A 25,206-nucleotide genomic window follows, 5' to 3' on the forward strand; every position below is an offset into this window, starting at 1 on the left:
AGGGTGGGGCAACCCACTTCACTGTGTTGTGGTGCTATCGGTGCAGGAGGGGTCCAAGAGGGAACAATGCCACTTGTTTGACTGTTGGCTGGCTTTCAGTCACTCCCTCCACTTCCCACAAGCAAATTGGGTCCTTCTGGGGCTGATTCCTGGGTGGGTGGGTGGGTTGGTGTACCTTCTAGGACCCTGTGGGTCTCTTCAATGAACTCTCCTGTGAGACTGGGAGTTTTTCCCATTGCTGCACCCTCCATAGGTTTTTTTTTCAGACAGAGAGTTTTTGAGGCTTTGTTTCCATGCACTGGCACTCTGAGTTTCAGGGTCTGTCTCCCTCTTCTGTTGTTCCTCCCAGTTTGTCCTCACAAATGTGCAACTGCCTGATCCACCAGCCACCACTGTGCCACGAGTCCTTTCTGCTTCAGCTGCTTGTCTCTGCCCTTCTTGCCGGTCTGGGTGAATGTTTCTCCTTTAACTCCCTGGTTATCAGATTTCTATACAGTTCGATTTTCCAGAAGTTCTGGTTATTTTTTTCGTTTTTAAATTTGTCATCCTTCTTTTGGTTGTGTAAGGAGGCAAAGTGTATCTATCTAAACCTCTATCATAGCTGGAAGTCTGGCAACTCAAGCCATTTGAAAATGTTACATTTGGAATATGTACTTACTGGTTAGCTATAGACTGCTGTCTCTTAACCCCTTTAGAAAGATGAGGGTCATTATCATGCCTGTCTTTCATTTTTTAGACAGTTGATGTCCCTGTTCTAATCAATCAATCAATCAATCAATCAATGGCATCTTGTGGATGGTGGGTGTTGTCTGTTCTGCCTTGTAACAGAGCTTAGCTAAATCAACCCTTATTAATTAGTCACTAATTTGTACTGTGTACCAACAACTGTTTTTACCAAGTGGTGGCTGCATTAATTGATGGGGGATAATGAGCCCCTCCCTACTTACAAAGACGCACTGCTCCTTACCCTCTGTAGATGATCCCTTGTAGGTGAAGGGCCACAGAGGGAAGGCCGGGATAGGCACAGGCTGGCAGAGTCTAATTTGTTTTTAACCTGCTTTTAAAGAGTTGTTTAATTAATGTGAGATCAGCACACTTGAAGTCTTGAGCAGGTGCTAATACACACTTGTAACCAGCTGTGTAATTGACCACAGTGGAACAAGCTAGGGCTGAGGATACAGACCTCACTAATTACCTGTTTGCTCTCCTGCCTGTGGTTTAAAAAGGCCTGTTATGTTTAGTGCAGGATTCTCTCAGTCTATCTGGAAGGCCAGATTGTATTGAGGTGAGTGCAAATTCTAGGTCTTTGAGCAAAAAAATTGTAAATGGGCTTATTTCCACTCACTACACACTATCAACATTGCTGCTTCTTTTTCTCATTTGTTTGCTTTTGTAATCTTTCTAAAAATATGGGCACCATGTGGATATTGTATATAATTGTGGGAAATAGGTCTTCAAATTTATATCTCACAGCCAAAGAATTCTAGAGTTCTAGGATCCTTTAGGGACAGCTATCTAGTCTGGGAATTGGCAAACTGCAGCGCAGGGCCAATCAGCCTGGTCCCATTTCCTTCGGCAGAGGTGGGTAGTTGTGTCAAAGACCATATGATGTACAAAGCTGAAATTATTTACTATGGGCGCTTTGTAGAATAACCTTGTTGATCTTTGAGATCAAGGGTTCAATCCATACTATTTTTTCCAGATTTTATTTTAAAAGTTAAATATGTTGTCCTTTAAAAATGTGTTAGGTGGGGTTAGCAATGCTCTTTCTTCACCAAAGTTTTCTCAGAGACTTTAACATGTTGACAGGCATGGTGTACGTTGTAAACCTCCAACAAGAAAACAGTATGCAGAATTTTTACAATATCATCGCATCTCTGTGAATACATCTCTCTTTCTCCAGAAGGAAACTCACCGTTTCACAGGGCAGACAATGACATTTTTAGTTATACAATGTGAGAAACCCCTTAGTGACATTCACTTTTTTATTCCTGTTCTATGGACCAGAGTCACATACACTAGATCCAAACTCTCTTAAACAAGAAAGTCCATAGAGTATTTAAAGACAGTTATAATTTCTCTTTACTCAGTAGTTTCTTCTTGTCCTTCTTCAACCTTTGCTCACATGGTTTTCTCCACAGATCCTCATCTACTAGTCATTCTGCTTTGGAATCACAGTAGTTTGTCAACATTCCTTTTGAAACAATGGTTCTAAACACTTAAAGAATCTGAAGAAAATGATAGATTCTTTAGTGGAAAACACAGACTGCAAAATAAAATGTTACACACCATTTTATGAGATTAACAGATTCTTTGAGGTAAATCTATGTCAATTGATTCTTGCTGAAGAACCTCTGTCTAAATTATGACAGCTAAAATTGAATATAATTTTAACTTTGGAATAGTATGAGTGAAATAAGATGCATGAGGAGGGACCCAAAAAACCCTGGAATTTATTTATTAAAGTACTCTCCATTTTATGCAGTATACCTATTGTGACTTTTTTTCCCCACTGTTCAAAACAGTTTTTGAACTTGTCTGTTTTGCTGCCTTTTAGTGCTTCTGCCATTTTTTGTTTCAGTTCTTCTACACTAGTAAAATGTTTCCATTTGAGGACTTTTTTTCATCTGGGGAAACAAAAAAAAAATGTTACTCCGGGCAAGACCTGGTGAATTGGAAGGGTGGGGCACAGGGGGTTATGCTGTTTATTTGGTTAAAAACTGATGAACACTTAGTGTGGTATGGGCAGGTGCACTTGCAAATCACCCATCATGAAATGGGCAAATGTGTTGAAAAGTTGGGAACTGCTCTGCTTGGTTTCAGGAGTTGTAACTGCCCCCTATGGCTAAGGCTGAGTGAGCGACCTCTGGAATGGGAGCCACTAAGGAGATAAAGCTTGTCTCTGGGAGCAAAGGCTGCTTCTGCTTCCTCCCCCAGCCCCCAATGCTTGGTTGGTTCGTCTCTGATGGGTATGACTTCTCATAGGAGGGGCAACCTAAGTCAGACACAATCACTTGGGAGGCTATCATGAAAGGACTTGGGGGGCTGCAACAAAGAGAAAGTGATGGACCCTCACCCCTGGCTATTTTGACATAGTCTGAGTCCCCATTTCCATCTGGGAAAAGCGCTTCCTGGCTCTAATCCACTTAAGCCTGAAAACCTATGATGGGGGTGGCGGTGCAGCCCTTTGCCAGCTAGAGTGGGATCTGGGGGATCAGGCACAAGAAAGAATTCACAAAGTCCTGTGAAGCCTGCTTTGCTAAGAGTGCTTTCATTCATATGATAAGGGTCCAAACAGGAAATGAGTATGTCTCCCAAAGTTTTTGCAACCCCTTACCTGACAGACACTGACTCAGACTAAGCCCTCAGATTTCTTTAAAATGTTATCTACTGTTTGATCCTTGCCGCCTATATTCCTGTGTATTACAACCCAATAAAAGTTGTTGAGGAAGGCTTTTCTCCTCTGAGAGATTGGCCACCTCTCCTCTCCAAGCAGATCATGTCTTGGTAGTTACACTTTCATCCATGGTGAATGGGGGGACTTTGCAGGCAAAGTTGCCCCCACATTGAAAGAGTCTTCCAAAAATATTTACTGAAGCCAAACACAGCCTCTCATAACAACACCAGCTGGTACACTAATGCAGATGGGTTCTTAGAACATTCACCTAGTAGGGGAAGCCTTTACTATAATGTAATGGGCCCACCCTCCAGAAGATAATTTTTAAAATTAGCCTCAGAACTTTTATCTCATACAGATTTTGTCAGCAACAGAAATCCCCAATGTTCAAATATATAGTCTGTTATAACATATACCTCCTAGACTGTTCTCTGGCAAATAGGAATTTTAATCTGAAAGAAGGACTTCACAGTTATTTTTATTTAGTCCATTTTTTATTGTCATCTTTTCTTTTATCTTAACTCCATCAGCTAATGTACCAGTAATCCTTCCAAGAGTTATCATTTGCAAATTGAATATTAATGTAATTTCTTATTTGCCCAAATCACTGGCAAAATTGCTGAATAAGACAAGGCTATGTAGGGCCATCCCATGGCTTTGAAGACAATTGCCAAGTTTGCTGTTTTTCCATTAATCAGCTACTCTGATTATTATATCCAGTTCTTATCATTATCACTTTCTATTTAATTCCTCCAAAATTGTAACATCTTCTTATGCAAAATCTGCATTTTAGAAAGTTTGTTTTTGAATACTTTTTCTTTTCTAACACAGTAGTTGGGATGTAGGCTTAAATCCAGTTGCTGCTCAGTCTCTATCACAGTACCCAGTTTCAATTTATATTTGTTCATTTGTTTATTAGATATCTCCTTTCCTTTACCACAGTGCAAGCTCCACAAAAGAGAAACTTTACATTTGTTATTCACATATCCTGGGGTTCAGAATAATAGCATAGAGTATACCAGATACTCAAAAAAGTATTTTATGGGCTCTAAGAAGCCATCCATTGTAAACTCTACCATTATTTTACATATCACTAAGAAAGAAAAGCACTGCCAATGAATTTGGTGCCTGCCGAGATACTGATTAAAAGATGTATGTGTCAGAGTTGTTAAAATGTAGAGTACTATGCACCTTAAATTCAGTGAATAAGGATAATTGTCAAATTGATGGGAGAACTGATGACCATATAATTATTTTTAAGGTTTGGCTAACATTTCATCTCAAATCAAATCACCAACATTTCTTGAGTAATTCCCATGTACAACATTCAGGTTGGGTACTTCCTTCAAACCATCCCTGCCTGGACCACCTCGGGAACGTCCCCTGCTGCATCCCCTACACTACAGAAACTCAGAGCCTTACAACACATTAGGACTCAGAGATAAATTGCCTTTTATTGACCACCGTTGTTTCTAGTGAAGTAGCAGTCTTGTCTCCACAAGTAAATTATAAGCCCCTTGAGCATAATACCAAGTTAAAAAAATTATATGTTCCTCATGGTGCTTCTTCTTTGTGTTCCCCAGAAAGGAGAACATGGCAATTGGAGGGCTTGCAGGATTGAATATTAATTATAGAGAAAACCCAAGAATGTTTGTAGACAGATGGATAAGAGACCCATAGAGATGAACAGATTGAAGGAATGCGTGAGAAAGTGTAATGTAATGAGAAGAAAATTTATGACACATGTCCTCGAAAATGCGGTGCAGTCCATTCCAAAGCACGGGAGGAGGGGCAGGAATATTAAAGAGCTGGGAGAAGTTGCAAATGAAGAGGGAATGGACAGGAATAAGAAAGACCCTCATTATTTCCCTAGGAAAATTTAAAAGGCAATAAGAAGGGCACTAAATTGGAAGAAATGGAAAGAACAAGCCTCTTCGAATCCATTAGGTTCACTCTCTTTTCTTTTTTCCTCACTATCTTTCTTCCCGACACTCCAGAGTTAAAATTCCAATGAAGCTATTTCCTCTTGGTTTCAGTCAACACCTACTACCTCTTCACTTCTTCTTACCACTTTCCTCAGCAACCCAAGGCTTTAAATAGGAAGGCCTTTCTTAGTAAGACACTTCTCTTTGTAGATTTACTTTCGATACTTTTGGTATTATTGGGAAAAAGAAGTGGAAACATAGGGGTATTCTTTGAAGAGGAAGAAGCCCAGAATTAAAGATCACTTTTAAAAAGTCTTCTAGGATCTAAGATCTGCCACTTTATCACAATCATCTTCTTTAAACATTTTAGACACTTGTCTGAAGGAATTCTCTATCTGAGCTCTCATGCCAACTCTGTCTGGTTGCACGGGGCAGAACCCGTGCGGATTTTTACATCGCGTTGGCTGCTTAATAGAGCATATTGGTTCTTCTAATTATAAAAGATTTGTTCTTTTATGTGTTCTTATATTTAGTACCTAGATATTTTTATTGCTTAGAGAGATTTTGTCAAGATTCAGTATGTTTTTACTATGTTTAATTATATGTTATAAATATTCATAGAAAAACATTTGGAAGGTACTGATAAGCAAAATGAATAAAAGATTATCACCATGCTATGTGCCATGACTTTAAAAATTGCTAAGATCAAAAAAAATCTTCATTCATTACAAAGTATTTTGAATAAGAATATAAGCTTAAGTGTTCACTCAGAGACAGATGCTTAGATGTGGACTAATAGATTGATGGCTTAGAATTTCATCCCTGGACCAAAGTACTCATTTTAGGCCTTCTTGTTGTGGGGTCTGTGTTTTGTTTTATTTTCTTTCCTAATGAGCAACTGGACTAAAGGATCAGGTTTAATTATAACTGGAGCCCCTGTCTGTGTGTACATCACTGCAGCCCTAATTGTAGGCTGGCAGCCCTGCCTCGGCCTGAGTGGTCATTAGCTTGCTGATAACGGACGGTTCTTGTCAACAAGGCCTCATTAACCATTATTTTTTTTTTCTTTTCTGCAAAAGAGTTGTAAGGGTTTGAACTTGTAATTGAGGACATTTTGGGCTTATGGTGCTAAGGGAATCTTTACTTTTTACATGGCTAGATGCACGGATTTTTGGCTCAGATTTTCGCCTACCCAGGGGTGACCTAGCTCTGGGCTGCAGTATCGGGGAGCCCTGACCCGAGCGCCCTGACCGGGGAGCGAGGCCAGCAGTCTAGTCCCTGCTTTGAAGCTGACTTTCAGCCAATCATTTTGCGTTCTCTCCCTCACTTTCCTTGTCTGACAATGAGAAGGTTCTACTCAATGATTAGTGAGGTAAATTTTTGCCAATAAAAAATAATTCTGTACGGTGCTTGTGCAATTTGCTTTTTTCCTTTCTTTTTTGTTATCTGTGATTTTATCTTCTTGGTTTATACACTAGAGGGCAGTGGTACATTAATATTGTGAGCTCTGAAAGTACTTGGTCCTGGGCTCCGCTGAAATTCATAGACATTTGGGTTATTAAGGGGCCTTATATCCTTCTGCACTCATACGAAATAATAAGAAGCTGATCTATAGTACCCCAACTGGTATTCGTTTTACCCCTTTTGAATTTTTCCAGTGTTGAAAACCTTGCTACTTCCACAAGTCAGTTTTTTCTTGTTGGTTCTAGTTACTAGAAAGTCTTTTCTTCATTTAAAGAAAATTGTATTTACACTTTCACCTACTGTTCCTACAACACCACAGAAAACTTTGTTTTTTTCTTGTAAGGACTTTTAAAATATTTAATGTAATTGGATTACTGAATAGTTACAAGTATAACATGTTGGTAAATGGAAAGTGAATACTCTAAATTTATAATTCACCATGTATTAGGCACTATCCTAGGCAACTTACTGATAGTACTTTTTGAAATCCTCACAATGGGGACTCTGAGTTAGGGTTCATCCTTACGTATCTTTATTTTATAGAGACTCAGACCAAAATCATTTAGCAATAAGCAGTGAAAATGGGTTTTGAATCTGAATCTGAATCTGGATCTAATTAAAATCCATGCCATCAGCCACAACATAACATCTCCTCTTACTGATGTGCAGACTAAGACCCAGAGACAGTGAGCATCCTTTTCCAGATCACGCAGCAAAATAGGAAGAGTGGGAATTGGATTCTATATCTTTGGAGAACACGGTCAGTTTTTCTTTGCATTGCAACCTAGTACATTCAGGACTGCCCTCACTTCCCAAGTCCTTTTCTCTCTGTTTGAAGAGTTCCCATTTCCCTTCATTGTTATTCTGATGCTTTCTTTGCTATCCTGTCATGTTCTCTGAGCATACTCTTAGTTTGCCTCATCTTTTCTAAATTATAAAACTCGGAATTCAAAACAATGCTCTGTCTAAACAGCACAGAAGGTACTGACTCTGTACTTCCTGTCATTTGGACTTAATTTTCCATTAACATTGGCTAAGGTTGTATTAATATTTTAGTATAGTATTGGCTTATTTCAAACATAAAGTCAACAATAACTCTTTTTCTTTTAGTTTTGATGAAAGGTAAGACCAAGACAAAATGATCCTGCCACATTTTTATGGATAAAGAACATCCTCCTTATCCGAAGAAGAGTCCTTGTGAGTTGATTATAACCTATAGCAAATGCTTGGTTTCTTAAGATATTCAAGGGATGCAAATGTGAAAATATTCCAGCTTCTGGGTGATGATTAGATTCACGTTATATGTAAACATCCATGTGTGTTTCCGCTTTCCTATCAGAAATGCATACTTGCTGCAAGTGGACATTTTTTTTCTGCCCATTACCTTTTGCCATAGTACAACCTTGACATTTCTGTAAAAAAGGCTGCCTGACAGGGGCTGTTGATCAAGGGGCCCTTCCTTTCTCTGGCCAGGAGATGGATATGTGAAACAGTGCTCTCTGTCCAAGGATGGGGGGGCGTCTTGATTTGAGCAGTGCAGGATGGAAAACATGGAATCTGATTCATCCTGATGACGTCACTAAACCTTGAGCAGTCTGCCCATTAGCTCCTGCTGTCCCAAACTTGTGAACTTACTCTTTCCTTTGATATGTAAGACACTTCATATATCATTCCAATTATATAGATGTATATATGCATGAATATTATTTTAAAAGTCCAAATCAGTTTCTAATAATTGTAACCAAAACAATCCTTAAGTCATATACTGATCTTTGGAATGTACAGGGTGTGGCAGAAGTAAGGCTTACTTGAGTGTGGTTGGTAGGGTACGTGAATGTCTCACATGAGATGGACAGCAATGTGAACATTTCTCCTAAAATGTCATACAGTGTGCTTGAGTATATTGTTATGTTACAGAATTACATGTTTATGATTTTCAATCAAAGATTTTGCAATTAAAAGGGGTGCTCTTTGTGCCAGACCCTGTATTTACTTTATGAAATAGTCCTATCAGAAAGTTCTACTGTTAAATGACATTATAGAGTAACTAATCTAACCAACAGAATTTACTGATCTTATATGTATTGTAGAAACTGCTTTCCTGATATATTTTTGGGATTATAAATTTGAAACATACTTGCCACATCTAATGCAATGTGTGTTTTTCAAAAATTAGTGATAAGTGAAATTTTACTAATTGACTTTGCTAAGGCAGTTGCTAGTCAATAAAAATCATTGCTGACATTCAATGTTGAATCTTTTTTTATTTTTCTTGTTTTAAAAATCTTTTTGAACTTGTTGGGGTGATATTAGTTAATAAAATTATATAGTGTTCAGGTATACCAGCCTATAATACATCATCTGTATATTGTATTGTGTTCACTACCCCAGGTCATATTTCCTCTCATCACCAGTTATCACCCCTTTACCCTCTATCACCCCAACCCCCTTTCTCTCTTGTAGTCACCATGCTATTGTCTGTGCCTATGAATTTTTTCTTTGCTTAAACACTACCTTTTTCACCCAGCTTTCCAAACCCTCTCCCCTGTGACAACTGTCAGTCTGTTCTCTTTGTCTTTGAGTCTGTTTCCATTTTGTTAGTTTAATTTGTTCATTAGTTTCCACATATAAGTGAAATGATATGGTGCTTGTCTTTCTCTGACTGGCTTATTTCACTTAGCATAATACTCTCCATGTCCATCCATGCCTTTGCAAATGGTAAGATTGCCTTCCTTTTCATGGCTCAGGGGTATACCATTGTGTAAATGGACCCAGATTTTTTATACACTCATCTACTTATGGACACTTAGGCTGCTTCCAAATCTTGGCTATCATAAATAACACAGCAATGCAGGTTTCTTTGGATATATTCCCAGAAGTGGAATCTCTGGGTCATAAGGCAGTTTCATTTTAAATTTTTTCAGGTAATTCTACTGCTTTCCACAGTGGCTGCACCAATCTGCATTCCCACCAACAGTGCAAAAGAGTTCCCTTTTCTCCACAACCTCTCCAACACTTCTTTTTATTGCTGATTTATTAATGATAGCCATTCTGACATGTGTGAGGTGATAGCTCATGGTGGTTTCAATTAGCATTTTTCTGATGATTTGTGATGTTGAACATCTTTTCATATGTCTATTGGCTATTTGTATGGCCTCTTTGAAAAAGTGTCTTCAGATCTTTTGCCCATTAAAAAAATTGGAATGTTTATCATTTTGGTGTTAAGTTATATAAGTCCTTTATAAATTTTGGATGTTAACCCCTAACCAGATGTATCACTGGCAATATATTCTCTCATTCAGTGGGTTGTCTTTTCATTTTGTTGACAGTTTCCTTTGCTGTGCAAAAACTTTTTAGTCTGTTGCAGACCCATTTGTTTATTTTTTTGTTTCCCTTGCCCAAGTAGATATATAAAAATATTGCTATGAGAAATGTCTGAGATTTTCTGGCCTATGTTTTCTTCTAGGATTTTTGTGAGTTTTTTGTCCAACATTTAAGTCTTTAATTCATTTTGAGTTTATCCTTGTGTGTGGTGTAAGAAGGTGGTATCATTTTATTTTTTTTGCACATATCTGTCCAATTTTCCCAACACCATTTATTGAACAGACTATATTTATCCCATTGTATATTTTGCCTCATAAAGTAGTGGGTTTATTTCTGGGCTCTCTATTCTATTTCATTAATCTATATGTCTGCTTCTTATTCTAGTACCATGCTGTTTCAATTACTATGGCCTTGTAGTATGGTTTTGATATCAGGTGCATGATTCTTCTAACTTTATTCTTTTTTCTCAAGATTGCTGTGGCCATTCAGGGTTTTTTGTGGTTCCATGTAATTTTTAGAATATTTATTGTAGTTCTTTGAAATACCCCATTATTATCTTGATAGGAGTTACATTGAATCTATAGATTGCCTTGGGTAGTATAGACATTTTAATGATGTTAATTCTTCCTATCCATAAACATGATATGTGCTTCCACTTATTTGTATCTTCATCAGTTTCTTTCTTCAGTGTCTCATAATATTCTTAGCATGGGTCTTTTATAGCCTTGGTTAAATTTATTCCTAGGTATTTTATTTTTCTGAAGCAATTGCAAATGGGATTGTTTTCTTAGTTTCCCTTTATGATAGTTTATTACTGGTATATAAAAATGCAACTGATTTCTGGACATTGATTTTGTAGCCTGTTACTATATTAAATTCATTTTATCAGTTCTAGTAGTTTTTTGGTGGTGTCTATAAATAATGACCGTTTAACTTCTTCCTTTCCAATTTGGATGCCTTTTATTTCTTCTTCTTGTCTGATTGCTATGGCTAAGACTTCCAGTACTATGTTGAATATGAGTAGTGAAAGAAGACATCCCTGTCTTGTTCCCTATCTCAAGGGAAATACTCCAGTGAGTGTGTGAGGCCTCCGTTCTAGAGTCACATGAATCAGTCTGTCCCAGATTCAGCCAGGAGCCTGATTTCAGCAGGGCAAGGCTGCTGGGAGTTGGGAAAATGGGGATAGTGGATCTCTTGTGAGGGGGAGGTACCATAGAGGCTTGGAGGATAGTGGAGGGAATGGCCCCCACCCTACAGCCACACAACACAGTCTGTCCCAGACTCTGCCCAGACCTCTGCAGTGTGGAGCCACCAGGAGTTGGAAGAGTGGGGCTGCCAGGAGCCCTGAGAGTAGAGGTAGCAGATATCTTCTGAGGGGGGAAGTAGGAGTATGACTTCTGCCCCAAAGCCACACAACTCAGTCACTGATACCCCTGAGTCCACCCAGAGCTCTACACTCTGGTATAGTCAGCTGACTCCTCATCAGTCGTAAGCTCAGCAGGATGGGACTAAAAGAAGTCTAGAGGGTGGGGCTATTGCATTCCCTCAGGTTGATGTCACATGGAGGTGTGTGCTCCACAGGAGAAAGGTGGTGTCTGCTATGTGGGAGAGGGATTCAGCTCAGGTATCTTGGCGGCTCTCCCTTCAGCTTTCTCCCCAGATTCACAAACTCCAGACTCTCCTCATGTGCTTCTAGTCTGCTCTACCCTCCCTGTGCCAGAGCCTAAGGTGAGTGGCTATGAAATATATTTTGTTTTGAGCCTTTAAAAGGTACTGTATCTGTAGAAGACTCCGGTCTCTCCCTGACAGATAGAAAACCTACTGCTTTTCACAACCAGATGTTATGTGGGTACCTCTTCCTGGCTCCAGTGCTCTGGGCTGGGCAGCCTGACCAGGGGTTGAGACCCCACACTTCTCAGGGGGAAACTTCACAGCTGACATATCCCTCTTGAATCTCAGCAGCTGCTAATGGGAATGGGACAGGCCCTTTTTGAATGTGGCTTCTTCTCTGAGTCCTTGGTTATAAGACTTCTCTCCAGACAGTTTCCAATTGGTTATTCAGGTTGACTGTTCTACAATTCAGTTGTAATTCCAGTTTGGTTCTGAGTATAATGTCTACCTACTCCACTGCCATCTTGGATCTCTCTTGATTTTGAATCTCTTAGAAAGCTAATAAGTTATCTGTTTTATAAATTTAAAATTTGATGAATTTAGTTTTCCTTTCTAAGAGGGAGACATTTTATATTTTCAATTAAAAATTCACTCATGTTTGAAATATATTAATATATAATCTTAGTGAAAACACTGTATCTTTATTTAGGCAGTGATTTCTACACCACAGACATAAACCCTAATAGCAACAGGACTTCTCTACTTCAATTACTGTGTTGTCATCCCCCCAGCAGGCAAGTCTTTTGTGTGGGGAAATTCCAAATTCATTCACCTTTTTATTCCCGATTTTCTTCCTGAGTTTCAGATTCACATTCTCGACTTTCTATAGGAAATATTCACTGTGTTGTTCTAAGGCTACATACAGTTCCACATGATATTCTCAAACTAAATTATTTCCAGGGGCAGTATTGAGAACATTGTTTCCTACATTCTAAATCTCCTCTTTTCTGGTCTAGGGTAGAAACTTCTCCCTGGCCTCAGTACAAGGAAGAAATAGGCTTTTCCCAAGTAACTGATTTGCTTTGCTCTCATGGGTCCTGTGACTTTTCAGGGTCATGATTACAAGGAATCTTAAAGGTAGATTCCTGGCCTTCTCCTGGCCCACTTATGGCTTCATTTTACTTTCCTGCCCTTTTCCATGGCCTCATTTTTCCTTTCTTATTTATATTTTATCCTATGTTATTTTACCTTACTGTGTAGTACACATGTTTCTAAACTTTTATACATTCTTTTTTTTTTTTTACTAAACAAGGGTATAAATAATTAAAAACTAAACACATGGATCCGTTCCATTTTCTATCTGCATCCCTTCAGCTTTTCTTGTCTTTTTGTTAAAGTCATTTTTAAACTGTCTCTGAGGCTTAAGGCTTGGAGTTATCGAGCTAGTCCTAGAAGTCCTCAGTTGTGTTCCCATAATATCACTTGTGCACTGGGAGAATACAAAGGAAACAGTGGCCATTTATTTAGGAAATTTGGGACAGTATTTGAAGAGATGTGATGATCCGCATCCTTCAGATCACTGATCATTTGGTGAAATCGGGTGCCTGTTCCCCATCTGTTCTATCTGCTACTTTCTTACTATGATTATTTTACCTGGACTAACTCTTCATTACCAGTTATTTGGACAACTAAAATGACCTTGTAGTTGATTTCCTTGTCTTTAGACTAGTGGTTCTCAGACTTCAGCTTGCATCGGACTGCCCTGGAGGACTTGTTAAAACATGGACTCCTGGGTCCCGCTGTCTGAATTTCTGATCTTTACTAGGTGTGAGGTGGGGCCTGAGAGTGCATGTTTCTGACAAGGCCCCAGCTGGGAACCACACTTTGGGAATCATTGCTTTAGATGCTCGCTTTGTATTTATACATACTGCTCTTAGGGTATAACTTTTTCAGGAGTGTTTCTTCCTTAAAAAAACTTTGAATTCACATTTAGTGGATTTCCTTGGTGATTTCTCTGATTCCTCTGAGTCACTGGGCAAAAGTTTTGTTGAAGATGGAGTAGGGAGGCTGCTAGGCAAAAGATCCAAGTGGTTGTTTCATTGAGTTGCAACTAGCTGTTGCTGCCAGTGCAGAATTCTACTTGACTTCATTGCCTGAACAGGCTCCAGAACCTTGATAGAGCCCAACAAGAAGGCTCCTTTTATAGCTCTCTCTGGAATATGCTGTGTTCAAATGTGTTGATAGCAATTTAAAGCCAGCTACTAAGATTGCTGTAATTATAAGAGGTCATATCAAGGAGCTGGGAAACCAAGGATTTCTCTGCCATGCAGTTTGTTTATAAAGTCAGGAATGTTGTTCCTGACATTGCATTTCTTTGGGGAATGGAGATGGTTGGGAGCTGGCTGTGTGGACTGGTATAATAGAGTAATACATGTCCCTAGCCAATGTTTCTGGATTATCACCTCTGCACCTCATCTGTTTCTGAATGTCAGTGGGAAGAGAGAAGCTTCTGCACACTTTGTGAACCTTTAAAAGGGCAACAGCAAGGAGTCAAATCTCCTTGATGTCATTACCTTCAACCAGTCTCCTTGGCAGCATTTCCTTTATCTCAATGAAGTCTTCTTTTTTTTCAATCTATCAAGATTCTTTTATGTGTTGACTTGCTTGTAGTTTGGATCTGGAAATTTTCTTTTTAAACCATTCCCTTAAATAAATAAAACGCAGTGTAGTGAAATATTTTTGGAGTTTTTGTTGTCTGAATACCCAGGGAACAATATTATATTTCTTTCCAAGAATGTTGACTCACAATTTTGCTGACTTATTATCATATATCCACTTATTATTATTATTGTACTTTGCTTGACCCAGAGGTTTCTTTCTGAGTCTTACAGTCAATGTCCAGGTGATTATTATGACACATCTGTTTCCCTTAAACACTGGGCTAAGAGGTATTTATTTATAATGATTTCTTCTCACTTAGATATGAGGTCCTCTTTTACTTATTTTCCAGCTGCTTTCACCTGTGGTTGGGGCATACAGGCAGACCTCTTTTTTTGCACTTCACTTTATTGTGCTTCACAGATATGTATTTTTTACAAAATGAAAGTGAGACCCTCCATTAGCAAAAAGCTTATGACTCATGTTGTTGTGATACTTGCATTATTGTGGTGGTCTGGAACCCAATCCATAGTATCTCTGAGGTGTGCCTGTACTTTCTTACCGACCAATTTGTGAAGCCTTAGGGGTTAAATGTCTAGAGTGGACACTTTGTGCCAGTTTGGTGGGAGAAGACCAAACATTCTCGAGATCTGCTTTTACATCAATGTCCCAGCCACAGTCTGGGTTTTAAAATTACCCAAGCAAGGATTAAAAAAAAATCTAATAGACGCTAATCTTTATCTCAGGTTTCTGAAAGGTTCAAATAACCTCATGGAATCTCAGGACTTTTACCCCAATATTCTAAGATTGATTTGATCACCCTTCATTCTTTGGTTCCTTCCTTGAGTTGCCTACATTTGCAACCTAACAACCTGCCACTCACTCTATTTCTAGCAATGATAAAATAACAGATGGGCACCAACACTGAAGATTTTCTTTTTAGAACAGGAAACAACAAACCTGGCAAAATGTCATCTTCATGATATGCAGGTGGAAGGTGGAGTCCTCCGTGAAAAGCAGAACAACTCCCCTTCCTGACTGGGAAGAGCCAGAATCTGCGCCCCTCTCCAGGAGGATGGCCCTCTGCCTCTGAGGTGAAGGAGGTGGTGGGGAGGTCAGGAGGGGAACCTCCATGGCGACCCCACAGGCTCCTGTCTGTCTTCCATATTATGTACTAAGATTTCTGTGTAAGAGTAAGAACTGCATGAACTCTAATTTTTGTCTGTAGCTTCCCTAAGAACCAAAACAACAGAAAGTTAAAAAAGTTCTCAAAAGAACCTGCTTTCCATTGTACTTGCAGCTGTTGGTTTCAGTCATGATCACTTGTGCCTCTTTCCATATTGCTGTTTCCTTCCGGATTACCACCTGGTTCTCCTAAAGGAGAAGATGGTACTGCCCAGGGCCTTTCGTGAGTAAGATGTGCTCCTTAAAGGGAAAAACACAGGACCGCTCTTATGGGGAAGTTTCTGTAGAACTTGGGTCAGGTGAGGTTTTTTAAAGCTTAAATCGGCCAAAGGGTGAGACACTTACTCTCTGGAAACTTGGGTCCTAACCACCCATCTTAGATATTTTGCTCTGCTGATGTCATGGGGTATGGAAGCCCTCTTCTTGTGACTGAATACAATCCTAAAGAACATCAGCATCATCGGGGGAGGGGAAGAACGGTAGGAATGTCCCTGGCCAGGAGGCCGGAGGTGCCCCAGGAAGCTGTTTCCTCTGAATAGTTAAATGGCTGCCTCTCAACTCTCACAATGTCACATTGAATTTGAAACAGGGAACTTTTTATATTTTTCCCCTGATTGTGCTAGCACCTGGCAGATGCCTATTTACCACAGGCATCAATACACATAGTAATCAAAGGAAATCAGAGGCACAGATTAGCAACAGCTGCAAGTCATTAGTGACAGACACGGGAAAGCACAATTCTGCACCCAACTTTGAAATAACCAATATGAGTATTTCAGAGCACGAGGGTTACCGCAGGGCACTTGCTAACATGAGAGCAGCCAAACAATAGCTGGGCTTGTCTCTCAAGAGAGCTCTTTTCTCAAAGGCAGCACCACACATTCCATATTAGAAACCAATCAATCACACAATATTGGTACACCAAGTGTCAGTCCTTTCCAGTGTACATGTGCCCATCTTCTGGTCAAAGGTTGTCTCTACTGAGAAATAACCTGTGGCCAGTGGGAAAACTTATCTCATATCATTACTTTATTGGTGGGAGTTTGCGTGTATTCCTGAGGACTTAATTATAACATTGACCTGGTTGTAAAGGGACATAGGGTAAAATAAGACATTCCCCCGCCCCCATTTAATCTAATTTTTTTTCACATTTCTATTTGAAAATCAGCCCTGATTGATAGACATTCTCTTGGTAGTTACATATTTTCCCTGGCAGCACTAACCTTAGCCTACTCCAGAAAATACTATTCAATTTTTAGCTTTTCCCTAATCAATTCATTCAGTGCCTCAGCGGAATACAAGTTGGTCATTTAAAAATTTCTAGCTGTTGCCTGATATGTCCCAAAACAAATTTAGCCAGCGTGGGTTTCTATTTTAGACCATCTCTGGAAATGCAGATTTACTGTACAACTGGGTAATGGCTTAGAGATAAACAGACACAGTGAGCTGCTGTCTGATTAGCAGAACTGGGCAAAATTTAGCATTATATATGTATACTGCAATAATTGGACCATTGGACCATAGGATGTAGATTAAATTGGTCTCATCACCACATGTGGTCTCTTTTTCCTTTACTTGATATTAAGGTTGGATTAGTTTTTCTCTTTCTCCTTCCTCCTCATCTCCCTCCTCCAAAATATCTTCTGAAGGTTTTTTTTTCCTAAAAATCCCTACAATAATAAGTAACTTGGTTTGGAGATTAGAATAAGAAGGGGAGAAAAATTCTGTCTTCTATCTAGTGCAGAGCCAACCGTTAAGCATCAGCTCTATAATAACAAGCAATACGCTATTATTTTAGAGGAAAGCTTCCAGGAAACATGGATTCCATGGAACACATGGCACATCATAGGCATTCAGATACATATTAAAGTCTTAAAGAGTTGCTTCTTAAACTTTTAGAGGAGAGATATTATTTCATACTGGATTAAATAGCATATAGCATACTTAGAAAGATGTTATTTTTTTAGGTCATTTTATAAGGAAGAAAAATCATAGTAGAAATTCATAATTATGTTTACTAATTAATTCAGCATGTATTTATTGACCGTCTACTATATCTCAAGGAAGGTTTAGGCATCATGGATACAACACCAAAATTAATAAATGATGTGCTTATAGGTACCCAGCTGATGGTGAGGATTTAGGCAGCTTACGTTTGAGGTGTGTGCATTGTGTACATCATTTCCCCCCTCTCTTCCACTCTCCCTCCCTCCCTCTCCTTTTTTCTTTTCTTTTTCTTTTCCTCTCTTCCTCCCTCCCTCTCTCTTTCTTCCCCCCACCTCCCTTCTTTTCTTTCTTTCTCTCCCTTCCCTTCTTTTTCCATTCATTTCCTTCTCCCTTCTCTTGTTTTGCTTCCCCCTTCCTTTTCTTCCTTCCTCTTTATCCATGTTTTATCACTTAGACCTTAGAGAGACTAAGCACTGTTTGTTCCACAGAACTATTTAATTAAATAAAATATATACTTTGGAGAAGCTGTGTTAGTTAAGGTAAAATGACTGTAATGAATAAGGCCCCAGCTTCCAGTGGCTTATCACAATAGAAGTGTATTTATTGCTCATGTAATACTCTAATGAGTGTGCTTCTAGTTGGAGAGAGGCTTTCCTCCATGCAGTGGCTCAGGGACTCGGGTTCCTTTCATCTTGTGACCCTGCTAGCCCTTGGAATCCTTGGCTTTCAGCTGGTGGACAGAGAAAGCCTAGATGCCCCATCTAGAGGAAAAAGGGGCTTGCAAAATGTTTAGTCTTGGCTGAATAGACACTTCAAGGAGATAGTTCTATACCAGAGAAATGGGAGGACAGGTATGAATGGACAATTATGCATCAGGCACAATGCTAATTTCTGGAGACAAAAGATACTCTTTAGAATAAGGTACACAACTGACCAAGTGTGATACCCAAATACTAATTAAAGTCATATGTGAGCGCAAATGCAGGACAAATAACTCACTCAGGGGTGGACTCAGAAGAGAGGTTGTTGAAGCAGAGCCATAAAGGGCTTCACCTGGCAGAGAAGAGGATGGAGGGTATTAGGCCTGAGCAAAGGCATAAAGCTGAGAAGATGCCTACTATGTCTAGACTACAGTGAGAGGCTCTCATGTGTCAGGTGCCCGAGAATGCGAGGTGACTGAGGCCAGATCAGAGAGGGCTTGTGGGCTGTGCCTCTCGGACAAAGAACTAGAATAGGATTGTGGATGTGTGCTGTGTGTTCAAGGCTTTGATGCAGGTCTGGTGAGTCCACTCCTTTCGGAAGCCCTTGTTTCTTGGATATTTTATTACGTATGTGCAAGAAGACTGATTTTGAAAACCTGAGGATTCATATACAGGCACTTTAATATGTGAATTCTCCCATCTGACTTCAAAGTTGATATTTCATCACATATTTAAAGTCCTTCCCTTTCTCACAAAACCTGTAGTAGTGAACATGCTTCATTATAATTTCTGAGAGGAGTTTCGGGTACCAAAAGTGGCTGAGGTTTTCTCAGCTGTTCTAAGTGGAGAGCACCTTGCACCATGCTGATTAAGCTCAGCCTAGGGGATGTGCCAAAGAACCCAGTCACTAGGGGATGAATGTGGGAGGCCAGCTGCGAGACATAACCATTGGTTTTTCCAAAAGTTTTCATAACTAGAATCAAGGGACTAGAAGAGACGTGCCATTGTGATGCCCCTATATTGGGCTTATCCTTATCATACAATGCTGTTAATCTCATATTGAATATTTGTTTTTCTTTTTCTTTAAATAATCTCAAGCTCGTTAGCAAATATGATCACCCCTTTCTATACCTACTTATATATGAAGAGAGATTATCATAATGAAGGAAATTGATGTGCTTCACTTATTAATCTAATACATATATAATGAACCTTTATTAAAAATCAAGACTCTTTCTAAGCCTTAGGTAGAAAGGAGCAGGAGATAGAGATATAGGTATACTGAAGTTTCTGCCTGCATCTAATAGAGAAGATGTGCGTATATGTAAATAACTAATATTTCAACAAATGTGAAAAGTTTCGTTAGGGAGGAGTGGACAAGAGAAAGAATTTGTACTGGAGGAAATTAGGGAAGGCTCAGTGGCGTAGGAAGCTGGGTCTGAATAGTATAGGTGGAAGGAAATTAATCTAGAAAGAGGGAGCTTGGGACAGAGACATGGAGATGAATAAGTATGGGGGCATATTTGGGGGTCCACTGGAGCCTCCAGTGGGGGTCCTCTGGCCCACTGGAGACAGGATAGTATACAATGTGGGGGAAGGGGTGTTAGGGATGCTCACGTTTAGGACCTTGAATACATGGTTAGGGCCCTAAACTTGAATACATGGTTAGGGATCTTAGATCTAAAATGGCAGAGGGTGTATTACCCAGACTTTATTGACAAAGACTCTGAAGCCCAGAGCAGTTAGCAGAGATTGGGCCAAGGTTACATCATTGGTTGCTGCATGAGGAAGAGGCTCTTGGCTTTGTCAGCATGATGCTAGGTCAGAGAGAAGGTCTGAGGACAACAGCCAGAGTTCATGAGCCCTCAGCTTTGCACACAGGACAGCATGTTTCTCCCACTGGACATTCAACAAATTGTGAACACATTTCTCTTTGAGAAGAAAAAACATGGTCCCCAAACCCAACCCGGGTCCTCCAACCTGAAACTTTGACTTGTTTGTTTATTTAGTTATTTGTTTGTTTCTCCCCCTGCAAGTCCAAGTCCAATTATCCTGATTAGTTTGGAAGTCAGGAAAAGTTCCATGGGTTAGAAGGACTGCTTATAAAATATACAGACAAATGAGAACTATCAGAAAAAAAGCTTTTGAAATGATGAAGAGACAAAATTTACTATAGCCTGAAATGGATAAGTGTTGTCCAATTGGCATTTTTTTTAAATCATAAAATACGAAATAGAGAATGCTAGAAGATTTCCTTTTTAGAACTTGGTAAAAATTATAGCAGATGAACATTAGGCAAAATCAAAGGGGGATTTTGCTCACATATGAAAGTTTCTAAGAAATCTAGTTGAGTCTGGTTCCAGTATTTGCTGAAGTTTGTGGCTGTGTCAACAAAGATGGGTTAAAGTAAGCATATTTTAGATCCTAAACAGAGCTGTCTCATAGTCTGGAATAGAGAGGAGCTTTAAAATGTTTTAAAATGGGTTTCCTTTTCTTTCCTTCCAGCTGTGCCTAGTGCTAGGGGAAGATGAACTGGCATGTTCTTTGTTACATAGCAACATACCCACCCATGGGAGTGAGGCACATTAGTTTTTCAAAACCTGAAGTCCTTTCAATCGGTTGATAGTGGGGTTGGGGGAAATAGATTGGGAGAAGCTACATAACATTCAATATGGCACTCCAACACCTGGAACATTTTAGCCACATTCTCCAAAATCGAGCTGCCAGTCTCATTAGTGAAACTGGCCCAATCAAATGGCTTCGTGGATAAAATGCTCTCACTGGCATTTGCCTCTGTACCTTTTGGCTTGTCTTGGCTGCTGCTATTTCTCTCATATTCCAGTGGCTATGATTGGAAAAGATTGAAGAAGGGCATTAATATCCAGGGGAACTTAGTTTTATTTTTGTACTGTCTTGATTTAACTTATAACTTTCTACCCTGACAGAATTGTCTTTATTTCATGTAATTTGATTAGTCTTGTGAGCACCTAGGACCAAGTGACCCCTCAGTAACCCAATATTCCTTTGCTATGCATTCACTGTCTCCCTGAAGCAAATTCAATTTTCTAAGACTGGTGGGAATTTTTATCTTTTACTCTTTATAAAATGTTCTGTAGCCCTGACCAGTATGGACCAGTTGTTGGAGAACTGTCCTGTAAACAGGAAGAATGCAGGTTCAATTCCTGGTCAGGGCACATCCCTAGGTTGTGGGTTTGGTCTCCAGTCAGGGCATGTACAAGAGGGAATGGATTGATGCTTCTCTCACACCAATTTCTGCCCCTGACTCTTTCCCTCCTTTCCCCTTTCTCTTTCTCTCTAAAAAAATGCTCTGTAGATTTTGTGCTTAATCACTATTGTAATATAAAGTTTTTATAAACTTAAATTTAATACTGAAGTTTTTTTTGAAATGTTTTAGGCTATTTTTTCCACCTCTCTGGCTTAAATTAGGAGCATTTTGTGAAAGCATTATTTTTTCCACATCCATTTCTGGTCCTATAAAAATAAAGCCTACGTTTTCAAAGCAGAGAATTTTTGAATAGTTTTAATACTAAGAAAATTTAAGAATAACATAAACGTTAACATAATAACATACTGTTTAAAGCTTTAACATTTTCCAAGTGCTCCTCTATTTCCACCCTGAATTAGCAAATAGTGAATAATTGCTCCTAAGCCAAACACATGGTTAAGTCCCTGAGAGTTTCTGCTCACAATATTTTCATCAACTAATTAATACTTAATCTTGTTTTATATGTGTTTCTGGTTAAAGACACCTTATATAGTATATAAAAGCTGAGTCATTTACAGTGACTGATTTACACTTACATTTACTGATACCACCATAACTCATGCCTGGACAAAATTTATCCCACACATGTATGTAGTTCACATCACAGCCCTCTTGTGCTCAGGAACACTAGAGAGCACTTCAGCACTATATTTGGGGCCCATTTTAAACAGTGAAATCACCACACAAAAGCACAAAAATATTGAAATATTTACCCTTAATGGACCAGGAAAAGGACCGTTGTTTACAGTGCAAGGCCCCAAACCAGCTTCTTTCACCTCAGCTGGGAGCACACATGCTGGGCACTTCAAATGCTTTGCTCCTCTGCTCATGTGCAGGAGTGACTGCGACTGCACTGTGGGTACTGACACCAGGGTTACAAACAAGTACTACTGACTAGGTGATTTTGGAAATACAGAATCCTTGAGTATGGGATTGACCGTATTAGTATGTCCTTTCCATGTATCTAGAAACTGAAGAAAGAAACTCCAAGTTCAGAAAGATTTGTCTGTGGTATTACAAGTAGAACTGAAACCTGGGTGTTCTTACTCTGGGGTGAGTGTCCATTCCAACACACAGGCTGCCTTCCCAGAGAGTGGTTCCCCTGCACCTCGAATCAGGCTCATTAGCACATAGATAGTTTCTATTTTTGAACAATATGTGGTACCCATGCTTAACATTATCAAGTTCTATAATTTAAAATGACTCATTGAAAATATTCTTGCAAATTATCTATTTTGTAACTTGTAATGTTTCTCATTTATACTAAAATAAATAATCACTGAAATACTATCCTACTGTGTTTGCAAAAGGAAAAATAATTAGGGCTTATTCTTCTGACATATAGATTCCACTAGTGCGAGAGGAGCATCACAAGTAACAGCTTTGCTCTTAGAGAACAGCCAGTTAGTGCCCACTACATACAGTAGTGCCCATTATGTACAGGGTACTGATGTTAAGAGGAGTCTGGAGAAAGAAGATCAGGAGGTGGGTCACTGCCTTCAAAAATATCTTGAGGGTTATTCTGTGTTGGTTTGATGCCTTCATCCTTCATCCTTTATACATGTCAACTAATTCAGTGCACTCAGCTCTGAGTAGAAAAAACAAAGTGGTCAGAGAAGACTTTAATGTTAGCTCCATAATACCAAGATGACTTAACATACAGCTCTGTATTCTAATGTTGGAAATGAGAAGACAGTAACTGCTGCTTATGTAATATTAATCTATGACACTCCTGATATTCTCAAAAGATGTTTCCTAAGTGTGTTCTGCAGGGCATTATCATTTCATGAGATCTTAAAAGACACTTTGTTAAAGAAAATTCTTTAAGAGCGAGATTGTTTTGGAAACATTGGGTTAAATGAGGTTAACCAGGTTTCTTTACCAAAGTCTGCTTACTTCAGTGTGGGATTCTCAGAACCACTAATAAGCTTGTGCACGTGGTCACTCTCTCAGAGCATTTAATTGTGGAACATTTAGTGATGTCTTTTGTCCTGCAGATTATGGTTTGAAAAGTGCTGTCATGCAGTATTATGTATAAATTCCAGGTGAGAGAAGAGAAAGCCAAAATTCCTATTCTGCTGAGGAAGATGGAAAAGGCAGCTGAGATGGATTGTGTTCCCAGCCTTACATCACTGTAGAATTCTAGCAGGTGAAATTGGATCTCTGGCAGCAATTCTCATGGTGGAGAGATAGTATTTACCTGCCCAGGGCAAAAGGAACACTGGTCCCTCAAGTCCATGCACTGCATAGTGGGCAAACCCAGTGACTCTCCGTTTTGAGCCTAGAGGCTCTGGGGAGGCTGCAGGAAGGAGGCCTTCCACAGCCAGTGGTCAGTCAGACTTTTAGAGGTGTGGGGCTTACAGTGGGCTGAGTGGTGGTCTTCCTTCCCCACAAAGGATATGCCTACCTGGAACCTCTGAATGTGACTTTATTTGGAAATAGGGCCTTTGCAGATATAATTAAGTTTAGAATCTCAGGATGAGATCATCTCATCTTGGACTATCTGTTTGGGCAACAGATAAATTCAATGATAAGGATTCTTATAAGAGAAAAGGCAGAAGGAGATTTGAGGCGAAGATAGAAGCCTGTGTGAAGATGGATGCAGAGACTGGAATAATGTGGCCACCAACCATGGAACTCCTGGAGACATCAGAAGCTGGAAGAGGCTAGGAGGGTTTCTCCCCTGAGAGCCTTCCACGGGGGTGCAGACTGGCTGACACCTGAATTTTGGCCCTCTCACCTCCAGAACCGTGAGAAAATAAACTCCTACTATTTCAAGCCACCAAGCTTTTAACAATTTGTTATGGCAGCTCTAGCAAACTAATACAGGTCTTTTGGTGAGAAAAATGTTACTGACAGAAATAGGCAAGGTTATAAAAGACTGATAAGTTCAGATGGCAAGGAACATTCCAGGGAATGCTTTGGAAAGTGGAGATAAAAAATATTTCAGAGCTTTGACATGGCAAATAAAGGTCACAATGACATAAATGGCAAGGTCATGGCCATGTGTAGTCGGAGAAGTGAAGGGAAGGTGAGTGTGAATGGTTTGGAGAGCAAGGCCACCACAGGAAGTGGGAAGGATATTCTGCCAGGCGGAGGGTTAGAACAGGGTACCTTTGGGGGATTCATAAAAGATGGCTTGAAAGGAAATAAAATACATTTCCCTTGCTATGGAGAAATCATTGGCGTTGATGGTCTTGGGAATGAGTTTCAGGGTGAAGTCGCCCCATAGCTAGCAGGGTTCCTGACTATTGCTGAGTCTCACATCGTTCAGGACAGTAGGAGGAAATTCCTGGAATACTACAGTGTGAGCCTCAGGGAGTTGTGCCCTAATTAAAAGATTTACCACATATTTTGCCATTATGAATAGAGCAAGGAAAAGTTGCTAACAAATGAAAAATTTGTTACTGTTTCTATCTTCTAGGGAAATGACATATTATTTCCAAGGGAATCATTTATTGCTTTGGTAAAAGCCCTGCTAAGCCTTTAGATTGAAAAAGATAAGACTTCCTGGACCTACTGAAGAGAAATCAGAATAAGACAAAGATAATGCTTGATTGCTCTGCATAATCATGTGAAATAGAGAGTCTGTGAATGGAGAGGGAAGGGAGCACAGAGAGTCTCAAACAAGGTGGTACAAAGAGGCCCACTCCAAGACACATCATCATTAAAATGCCAAAGGTTAAAGATAAAGAGAGAATCTGAAAA

The 25,206-nt window shown here is 39.5% G+C and overlaps 1 long non-coding RNA gene across 1 annotated transcript in view; it reads left to right on the top strand.

The window, feature by feature from the left end:
• Nucleotides 1–25,206, top strand: part of LOC128627881 (uncharacterized) — a 64,728-nt gene that overhangs the window by 20,511 nt on the left and 19,011 nt on the right. The window contains exon 2 of the long non-coding RNA XR_008392176.1: nt 7,897–7,983. This is a non-coding gene — a long non-coding RNA (uncharacterized LOC128627881). The remainder of the gene's footprint in view (nt 1–7,896; nt 7,984–25,206) is intronic.

This window comes from Artibeus jamaicensis, unplaced genomic scaffold (genome assembly GCF_021234435.1).
Source record: "Artibeus jamaicensis isolate MK-2021 breed Jamaican fruit bat unplaced genomic scaffold, CSHL_Jam_final contig_482, whole genome shotgun sequence".
In the NCBI taxonomy this organism is placed as follows: domain Eukaryota; kingdom Metazoa; phylum Chordata; class Mammalia; order Chiroptera; family Phyllostomidae; genus Artibeus; species Artibeus jamaicensis.